Source organism: Centruroides sculpturatus, unplaced genomic scaffold, assembly GCF_000671375.1.
Source record: "Centruroides sculpturatus isolate CEXI.00-Female unplaced genomic scaffold, Cexi_2.0 scaffold1001, whole genome shotgun sequence".
Lineage (NCBI taxonomy): Eukaryota > Metazoa > Arthropoda > Arachnida > Scorpiones > Buthidae > Centruroides > Centruroides sculpturatus.
In genome coordinates this window covers 220,771-231,717 of record NW_019385336.1, presented here as the reverse complement: position 1 = coordinate 231,717, position 10,947 = coordinate 220,771, and positions in this window count along the sequence as shown.

Genomic DNA, 10,947 nt, shown 5'->3' with positions numbered 1-10,947 from the left:
CGGTTAGTTACTGATACGAAGTAATCGTTTTAGAAGTAATCATTTTTTACGAGTTAACATTTCATTGGTGTAAATCATCACGTGATCAGTTTTTTCAAGTTTTGAAGTGCTTTATCAGCAATATTATGTTTGATTTAAAATTACAAGCTTATCTATTAATAAATTACAAAGATTGATATTATATATCAAAATATAAAAGATAGATTGGAAGGAACAATGTAATATACGCAAACGATATAATTGAAACAAATTTATTTGATTGTTTTTCATGGCATAAGACAACGCATTGGTTTAATAAAATTATAATGAGATTCATCATCGTGCTGTATACTTGTAATTAAGATTTTTTCGAACCGCAACTCAAAAATGGCCACACGGGTCTTTTTAAATAGTCTTGCCACGACTTTTACGGGACTTTATTCGCAAATAAAGATATTCAAACCCATGTTCAATACAGATTTGCTCTTTGTTTCAACGCTTAGAATACGTCTGTCTGCTTTATCTATATAGGACCTTGTAAAAGTTGTTATTTATTTTAAACTTGCGCATATTTTGCAGTTACTTAACACAATAAAACTTGTGAAAATTAGTTTTTTCGTTTCACTCAGGTTTCATTATCAACTGGTTTTATTATATTTACTACTTTCAAATATGTTAAAATTTATTACCTCCAAACACGATAGTATTTTGTTTTATTTCTTAAATCACACAGTTTGATAAAATTTGGACCCAATAAAATATCTCAGTGACTACGGTGCCATCAAGCACTTGGATTGTCATTTTGCAGAATTCATTCCCGGAACATTTTTCTTGTTTAATATTAATTAATAAAAGCGTAATGTGAAGTGTCGTATGCTGAGTATTAATGTAAAGTTATAAAATAAGACTGAAAAAGTTTTATTTAGAAGGATGAGAAAGTTATCGTCTAAAAACTTTCAATAAAATTAAAAGGTAAGATTAAAACATGCTTATATTAACAATTTAAATAACTAAAACAAGAGGATAAAAGGAGATAGATCTCTCAGTAGATAAAAGGAGCCAGAAACCCAAATGGACAAGGATGAACTAACAAGACGTCGTAAAGTTTACCATTCCAATTTTAAAGAATTTTCTCAATATTTATTGGTTTTTTTGTGTTTTTAAGGAACATTTTTAAATATAGGCAGTTGTGTAGCCTAAAAAGGAAGGTCCAGCTGTCTGTAGCTTGTTCTAGAACACTATGTAAAAATGGTAATCGTCTGAAATATATATTTTTAGAGCGACTTTGTCTTTAATTTGTGAAAAAATAATTTATACATCCGACGGAAATTCAAAAATAACTAAAACAATCTATACATGTGAAACTATTGCAAAGTTAAAATGATTAATACTTCCTATACTTCCTGTGATGAAGAAAGACCACTTCTCGACCAATCAACGACAGGACTACCGATTTAGAAGTTAGTGATACCGAGATAGCATTACATCACGACATGAATCATCGATGACGTTGTCATTTAAATTACATTTCCATGCGCATACGGAAAAGATACTATTTCCGTTTTTCGGTACGCGCCGCAGTTGAATTTAACTCAAATTAATTAATAAAAACCGCGTTAATTGACATTGACGTAATATAAAGTGCTTTCAAGTATCATTGTTTATAAAATATCCTTAAGTTAAATGAAAAAATTTATTAATATAGTAAATATTAATATTATAACATATAATATGTTGTATTAATACTAGGTAGCCAATTAATTAAAATTAAACATAATTAAATTAAAAAATAATAAAATAACGAGCAATTATTTCTTATGACATCCTCACAATGCCGGGCTGCAATTTTTAATCATATTTCTTCATCTATTTAATTTAAAATGTATGCTCTCCACCTCAAATTCGTAGTGGCTTGCCCCTGTACATCATACTTTTCCTTTAACAATAGAAACGTGCCGTCATCTAGCTAATATCTTTCGGGGAAAATTTGTGAATTGAAATAACGTGACTTCCGGTTTGCATCGGAAGATTCTATATATTGATAGTTAGTTAATCTGGGTCTCTTGCCGCCAAGGTTTGCATATTTGGTCTCCACTTTTACGTATCTAACTCCGTTATCGAGATTAAGAAAATGCAGAAGGACAGACAAATAGAGATAAAAAAAGTAAAAAAAAGGCTTTGTTTTGGAGATCGGGAACGGATTAACCCATTTTATATTGTTTCTTATGGAAACATATTTTCGGTTTGAGAATAAATCGAGTTTTGGATAACTTTTAGGAATGAATGAAGTTCGAAACCCAAAGCTTGACTGTATTTGTATTTATAATAAGTGAAAAACTAGTAGTATAAAATGACGTAAAATTTTTCGAATAAAAAAGCTCTTGATAAGCTTGATTAAGCTGTAGGACAGTTTCGTGTCATTGCAATTTCGTAAGCGCTTCCTGAATTCCTATGTAAAATTTTTTTAGAAGAAAATTTATTCCAGACGTGGATCATATAGGAATTATTCATTTTTATCAATTATATCTAGACTCTTAGAATTTGTTAAGCAACTTCTCCATTTACGATACGAAACTGGGAAAGCTGAAATCGGGTTCAAAATATTAACATTGCAAGTTTTTCTTTTTTCGATATTGTCTACATTTTTTCCGCCACAAAACGAAACAAAACGTTTAATAAATAGAATTGGTCCTACACAAGCAAAACAGTTACTTTTATACACCTTTACGAAGTCCTTCATACAATTATAAAGTAGAGAATGGTTCCGCTGCATTCCAAAAATGCCATTACATATACTATTTGCGCGTACTTTAAGTACAAAGTTATTGAAAGAAGGTAAAGACTTAACATAACAATATCTAGATCTAAATATATTTCTCCATGCTTCCAAATTACAGCGTACCTAATCGCATCACTCAAGTGGTAAACTTTGTAAACGCTTCTATTCCACTTCCTTTGAAAGTACCATTCATCTAAAAGGGAACCTTCAAATATTTCTTCGAATGTTGATGATCTCATCTGTACATTGGAAAATTCATTCTTAACGTGGTGTTTAGTGAACAGTAATACAATAGTAGACATGGAAGGATTATGTCGTGCAGTCGATTCAATTGCGCAAACTGACGAAAGTTTAGTGAAGAAGCGCCAGAAGTTTCAATAAAAAATATATTTTTAGTTGCAGCTTTATGATCTGAAAAAAATTTCTATNTGCAGTCGATTCAATTGCGCAAACTGACGAAAGTTTAGTGAAGAAGCGCCAGAAGTTTCAATAAAAAATATATTTTTAGTTGCAGCTTTATGATCTGAAAAAATTTCTATATATAAAATTATGAAAAATTTTAAATAGATTATCCGTTTTTACCTGATAATAGACGGAAGTCCACCAAAAAAATATATGGAGAGCATAGAACAAAATATTAATCCAACTTGTAAGGTTCTCATATTATCCTGAAATAGAAAACAATTATTAATGAAAAATTATTTAATTTCTGTAGTCTATAGATTTATAATTTACATAACTAGAGACTGTAATCTGCAATAAATTTCGCTTAGATTTCAGATGTTTCGATATAACGTCGTTAGCCGTCTAGCTAGAAAACAGACTTTCCTATGTAACGTCTTTCCTTCACCATACAACTTGTCCCTCAAAGTCACGGACTATTTAAAATTCGAAATCAATTTAGCAGAAGCATTAATGGCTCAGGAAAAAAGTGATAATGAGTAAGATGCAGAACATTGTAAATTAAGTGAAGACGCTGTAATGTATTTCTATGTTTGACAGCAAACCATAATTGATTTTTCTCATTTCGTACACACAAAAATCAAATCTAATTTCTTTAAAAAAGTTTTTATAAAATGCAAGAAACATTTGAAAATTCAGTGCAAAAATAAGAATAACAATTTAGCTTTTTTAGTCCCTATTTAGGCGTTACAGACATGGAGAAAACCCGGAAAACTCCACGTGGCCAGCCCGTTCGAGCGAAGTCCCAGTGTTCAGGGAACGAAGACCGCTTGGCCACTGGTGAGCCGCAAAGTATACAGAGAAAATATCAATGTGCATTAAAATGTACTGTACGAACTATAATAACAAAATCAGTTACTTGAAAAAGTAAAAATCGATATTTTTGTCATTCATGTATTAAATATAACCAGAATTCAATAAAAACACTAAAAATATTGAAAAATATTTTCATTGGAACTGAAGAGATTATGTGTTGTATTACTAAAAGTATGCAAAGCGCACAACTGTACGTTGATAAAATAGGGGTGTGCGAGAAAGGCATTACCAAGTTCGGGTGCGAATATCAAAAAACAGTTGAAAAACACCGATCTAAGTTGTTTCGAATAAAGAAGCTTTATTTTCGGGAAGTGCCAATAAAGAGTAAACTTTCGGAGGAAGATACGAGGCGTCTGTGTAAAACAAAATGCTATCTACTTTAAATAAATGTTTTAGTATTTATTTAGTTTTCGAATTTAAAAGAATGAGTGACTATGAGATGGCCAGACGGCTCATCGGCTGAGGTGGCAGCTCAAAGCTATGGGGAGCCGAGATCAAATGCGGACTGATCGAAAAACCCAGGAAATTTGAAGAGTTGGTTCGTCAGGATATGTCGGTCCCTCCCTCCCACTCAGCTGCCCCATTGTTGACTTTTCCATAGGACGGAGAGTTAACAAAATATTAGGCGTAATCAGGAAGGACCCCAATTGGCCAGAGTTTACTTTTCTTTTTGTATATAAATAAAAGAAGATAATATTTGGAAATAACAAACGCATTTATACACAGGTTTATACATTATAAAAACGTTTAGTCATTAACCACTGCCGTAGTAGTTACATCTACAGCGATACAGGGATAGGACCTTACCTGAATAAATTTCTAGATTATTATTGTTTTTCCCTGACAAACAAATTTTGGACACATGTAAAAGAACTACTTAGGAATTAGTTCATAGTTATGTACTAGTTATATAAAACTAGGAACTATATAATCATAGGCTATCTAGATCTTACCTTAGCTTAACTTAGCTTAGCGTAATTTATAACTTATCATAGTTATTACTATATAATATTATTAAATAATATTATAAATAATATAATTTATAATATTAAAAACAATACTAAGCTTTAGTTTAAGATAGCAAAATTTATAATAAAATGGACATTTTTAACACTAATATGCTGAATCTAGTAACCATTTGTATCGTAAAGATGTAAAAAATGCAAGTGCAAATAAATAAAGTAATGTAATATTTACGTTCGAGTATACAAAATCTTAGTTCTAGTTTCTTTACACAATTATCCGTTGTCAGTTGTAATGTAGATAGAGAAATGGTTTTTGAATATTAATGAGAAATGGTTTTTGAATTATAAACCTCTATTGGTTTATAACGTCACATTTCGTCTTTTTTCTCCAAGTGACCAAATACTTTATCGACAAAATTTTTTCTGGTTTATAATTAATTAAAAATGTAACCTCGACGTTATACGTGACCTACGTGACCATATCACTGTCGATATGGTCACGAAGGTCACGCCCAATCGCCCGCACACGCGAGCGGTCGCATGTGCCGGCTATCGGGCGGATGGAATGAGAGACAGCGCACCGGAAGTGACTCACGCAGAGACTAGGATAACAAAACAACCTAGTTTATTTAAGAAAAAAATTAAAAACATACATGGACCCTGGGGTCTATCGGATAAAGGGGATATATAATGATATCCATGCCTTAACGAGTTCTGACTTGTGAGAGAGAGAGTTTACAAAAAGACACGCGGGATAATAGATACCTGACGTAATGGTGGATTTTCGTAGGATGGAGCAACCTCGTTGACCGGAGTTGGAAAGTTTGGTGGGGAGGAGACGAGATAGTCCTATAAGGTATTCGGCGACGATGTTAATCCAAGGATGGCACTCACTAAATACAGGTGATCAGGAAGTTCACTAAGGTAAACGAGAAGGTGGAAGAGCCGGAGGCGATGTGTGTAGTTAAACTGTGTGACAACTGCACTTTTTGAAGAACGGCTGACGACTGCCTCAATTTTTCAGTGCCTTGTTATCTTCAACCGATGAATTTAAGACAATAGGTCAGATGGTTATGAGAAAGCGTCACTTTTGCTGCTGAGAACTCACCGAATGATTAGCTCCCAGGTGTGAAAGTTGTTGACAGTTATCCGACAAAATGATATTGTTAGGAAGTTATGTTATGATTTAAGTAAGTAAATAGATTACGTAGTGCTGAGTCTCACATCACCTCGGCCTTTCTAAAATCGTGCTTGTTCTGAGTGAGCAAGATCGATTTTAATTTGGTGACAAAATGATACTGTCGTTATGCATTTAATATAAATGACGACTCTCTCTCTCTCTTTGGGACAGGAAATATATATATATATATTAATATAAAGATGTAATTAAAAGTTTATCGCGTACAATCGCAGGTCATGTTGTTTCTACGACCGTATTGTTTACAGATATGTATTTTACTCTCTCTCTCTCTCTCCGTTATTGTTAGGCGGTCAAAACAAAACCATAACAACGCAAGTATCAAGACAAATATAAATGTTTATTGGATATAATTTAGTATGCAATATTACATGACAGTAATAATAAAATAGATTTGTTTTCTTTTGTGGTTTCCATAGGATAAATTATGCGAACTGTAGGGTCATGATTAAGTTTCCCCTCTCCTTCTGACTTTGGGCCCCCTTTTTTCTAAATTTGAACTAGATTTTACTTCTTTCCTCCGGAAGGCCTACTCACATCGCCACAAAGGGGTAACGGTTCACTTTGTCTGTCGTTTCCGTATTCGCCAGGCCTAAATTGCATTGGGAAAAAAGGTGTAGGTCGAAATTGGTGGTTCTGAATGGGGTATAACGGATTCCATGCAAGATCCAACCATTCTGGAAAGTTTCTAGACGTTCTCCGTTCCTGATATTGCGAAGTGACAATTCTTCCGAACCATTCAGGTGGCGATGGCGCGTACCTTACGCTTTCGCATGAATTCAAGTTTGGAGTGCAAAATGTTGGTGTTCTCCCTCCGTTTCCTCTCCACGGGAAATTCGGATTTCGTTCATGATACGAGGTATAAAAGGAGTTATGGCAAGGATATCACGCGCGAGGTTGTCCTTGTGTAAAAGTAGGCGGTCGCGGGGAAAATTGTCGCGGCTGGTTTCGCTGTAAGCTCTGGGGAAACCGCTGATTTTGCATCCCGTTGTTTGTTCTGTTAGTTTCTTAGGTTCGAATTGTCTGCGATAGTTCCTCTCTTCGGGTGTTGTTTATTGGCTTGGACGTTGGCTGTTGATCCAATCTCTTTCCTATCGACTCTAATTGTTTAGAAAGTTGGGCTATTGTTGTGTCTAATGCCGTTTCTCTAAGTGTGTTCGTCTCTTCCACCTGTCTGTCGTGACTCTCTGTTGCATCGTTGACTCTAGTGATTAAACTCCATGATTTTCTCACTAACTGATCTATTGTTTCCTCGTGGATTGCTATTTTCAACGCTTCTGCGAAGGTCAATGGATCCTGAGTCATCACCTGTCGCTTCAGCTTGTCGATCAGGCCATGTAGAAATTGGACTCGCAATTTTTCATCCAATTCTCGCTGTTGACAACGTTTGATAATTGCTTTTTCTTGTTCGTTTGCGCCTGTATGCTTTATCATTGTAGTGCTGGCAAGGTTTTGCAATCTGACCGCGAATTCTTGTGCCCTTTCGTCTCTCTTCTGCATGTACGCGTGAAACTTTTGCACCTTAATCGAGTAAGGCTCTTGATCAAATCGATTGATCATCAAGCGTTTGAATTGCTTAAAGTCTGTCACGCTTCTCATGTTTAAATCTCGCCACACGAAGTCCGTAGCTATACCCGCGAGCTTGCACTTCGCAATACTCAAACATTGTCTAGGCGTCCATCCCACTAGGCTCGAGATCTCTTCCAGCGTGTCGAAAAACTCCTCGACACGTCCCATTTCTCCCAAAAACGTTGGGATCATACCTCCAAAGATGGAGATGGATGAAAGAGTTCCGCTCCTGTCACGAGGTTGCGCCGCACTTGTCTCTGCCTCCATTTTCCTTACCCACGTATTATGGCTAAAATGCCTTTGTCGGCTTTCTTACAAAGTTCATGGGACTTAAAATAAATCCCAATTCTGACACCACTGTAAGAACGCCGATTGGGGCGGGGGAGATTTTTTTTCCCTTCCTTCAGGATGGTCTAAGTTCTATGCGTATGTGGGTGGCAGTTTTTAAAGGCAGCAAAAACAAGTGTTTTACAAAGGTAAACCGTTTATTCCGGACGATAATGCTTACATAAAGTCTCTCGTTGACAAGGTCCTGTGTTGTTGGAAAATTTCGACATCGGTATTGGTCTTGCGTCGTCGGGGTTTTCGGCGGCGATCTGGTCCAGTGTCGTAGGGGCCCCTGGACAATGTTGAGAGAAAAAAGTTCAAAGTCTCTAAAGTCGGTGAACAAAAAGAAGAACGGAGGTACAAAAATAAGCGGAGATATATGAACACAACAGAAGTCTAGTGGGGAGTCTCAGTGGAAGTCCTGTTGTCCTTGAATTTTGCGTTTTTATAGGTTTTTTGCGATCGGCTTCTTACTAATTGGATAGACCTTCCTTACATCACCGTTTTCCAATTAGTCGGGCACGAATCCGCGTCATCAGTTTTCTGGGTTTTCTTCTTGCGTCTAATACCTAAATTGGGTCCAGTTTTCCATAAAAAGTTCTCCTAAAAGAAACATTTTTCCTTGCACATCGCCCAAGTGTTACATTGCCATATTGCATTAATTTCATTTTAAACTATCCTATCCTGTCCATAAGTACCTATTCATTTACACATAGTCTTACGTGTTATGTTTAATGCAAAATACACATAATTTCCGAATGAAACAATGAATGCGAATGAATAAAACAACAGAATTATGCAACGGAAGAATTTTTAACAATATGAAATGATTTAACACGTAAAACGTATGAACATTTTACACTTTTCCCTATTAAATTATTTTTTACAGAGTAATATAGCACAAACATTTTTCCTTAGACAAAGAGTTTGAGCATATTAAAAAATTATAAGATAACGAGTTTGATAAATAAGAACACATTCCTAAATTCTGCAGTTATTGTTATATTTATATCTTGTAAATGTTTATTGTTACGGGGGTTATAAAGATTCTGACCTCTTGAAACTTTGGATCAAATATATAAATATAATTTTTCAGAGATGCCAGGCAAATCGAGGAAAACTAATACAGCTGTCCCTTGATAGTCCAACGTTTTGTAACCCTACATGCTCAGTAGTCCGACGCACCTCCCGCAAGGTACTCGTCCCCGTTATGTGTCTGCTTGCACAGAAACGTGTCGCGACGTGAATCTCCCCCACCCAATTTTTACACGATGATACATTTTGCGTGTTTTTCGTGAGCAGTTCTGTTCGAACAGTTGGAGTAGGGAATATTGTAGGCTACTGCTAGCAAAACATCAAGGGACAGCTGTATTTAATTCTGATTGTAACACTTTTAAACAAGCACGCGATCTCCAGCATATGGCTTTACAAATATAATACTTTTATGGGAAAATGTATTTTCAAAATTACTCGAAAACGAAAACAGATAGAACCAAACAACTTTTGGCGTTAGAATAATTTTTAATTCTTATGTTAACGTACAGATTATAATTTGGAAAATCGACTTCTTTATCTTCTATGGATTTTAAAGGATTTAAAATTTTACAAAAAGTAACAAATTGTATTTTTAAAATTTTGAATCTAGATTATAGAAGAATTAAATAAGACTCGAACCCGAAAAAATCGGTTCCATCTCTTTCTATTATAAATCTTGGAATAGGATTTTTTTAAATAGATGCATTAAATTTTTAACGCCAAGTGCAGGAGATCGTGTGCATAACCAAACAAGTTACAGACGTAATTTTTTTATTTTAATTTCCTTATTTCAATAGCGAAATATCGTTTAAAAATGTTAACATAAATTATTTTTAATTACATTAAGTATAAATCTATATATATAAATAAGGACTTTTGTTTGTTTGTTCGCTATGCACGCCTATACCATTCGACCAATTGCTATGAAACTCAGCAGTTACGTTCAAATACAGTACTTCCAACCTAAATAATTTCATACATTACACCTCAGATCATCTATTGTATTTGTATGTGTCGAATAATTTTGTGTCTACATTTGATTGCTGTCTTTGCTGGTAGTGCTATCTATTTGAAGACATTAACAAAATAATTAACCAAATATAATTCCTACAGAAAAGGATATAATTTTAAAAAATGTATTTTATATTTACCGAGTTACTACGATAATGATATAGCGCTAAATAGATGCGTCATTATTTTACAGGTAGTAAATAACACTTGCCTGCCTGGAATTTAGTAGTGTTTTGCCCCCGTACACATTACTTTTCCTGTTAGAAACAGAGTCGTGCCAGTTATGTATGTAATTTCGTTTGGAGCAAAATTTTTGAATTGAATTCGCGGTACAAATCGGAAGTTTATACATTGTTAATCTGGCCCTCTTTCTCTTACGATATCCATGTCTGGTCTCGACTTTCACGTCTGGACACGACACCAGACATGAAAATCTACAGATTTGCCCTAGATTTAGGAAATTTATTTGTGCAGCTATTGGGAAATTTAGGGAAGTTTTGAAAGAGATGTATCTCATACAGTTTTTTTGTGACTTCTATTAAAATTCATTCATGATCATAAAATATTTTATGGTTTTCTTAATGTGTGAACTCTTTGATAATCATTAATATCGATAGCATTAAAACTCCGTTAATTATTGCATCACGTACAGATTATTGTATTCTATAAATTAATACTGTATATCTACCATATCTAAATTATGTAAACTAATATTAATTATTCTTTTGCTTCTAAATAATGATTAAAGTTACAAGTATAAGTTTTAACTTTTTATATAAGTTTTAACATATAAGTTTTTTTGACTC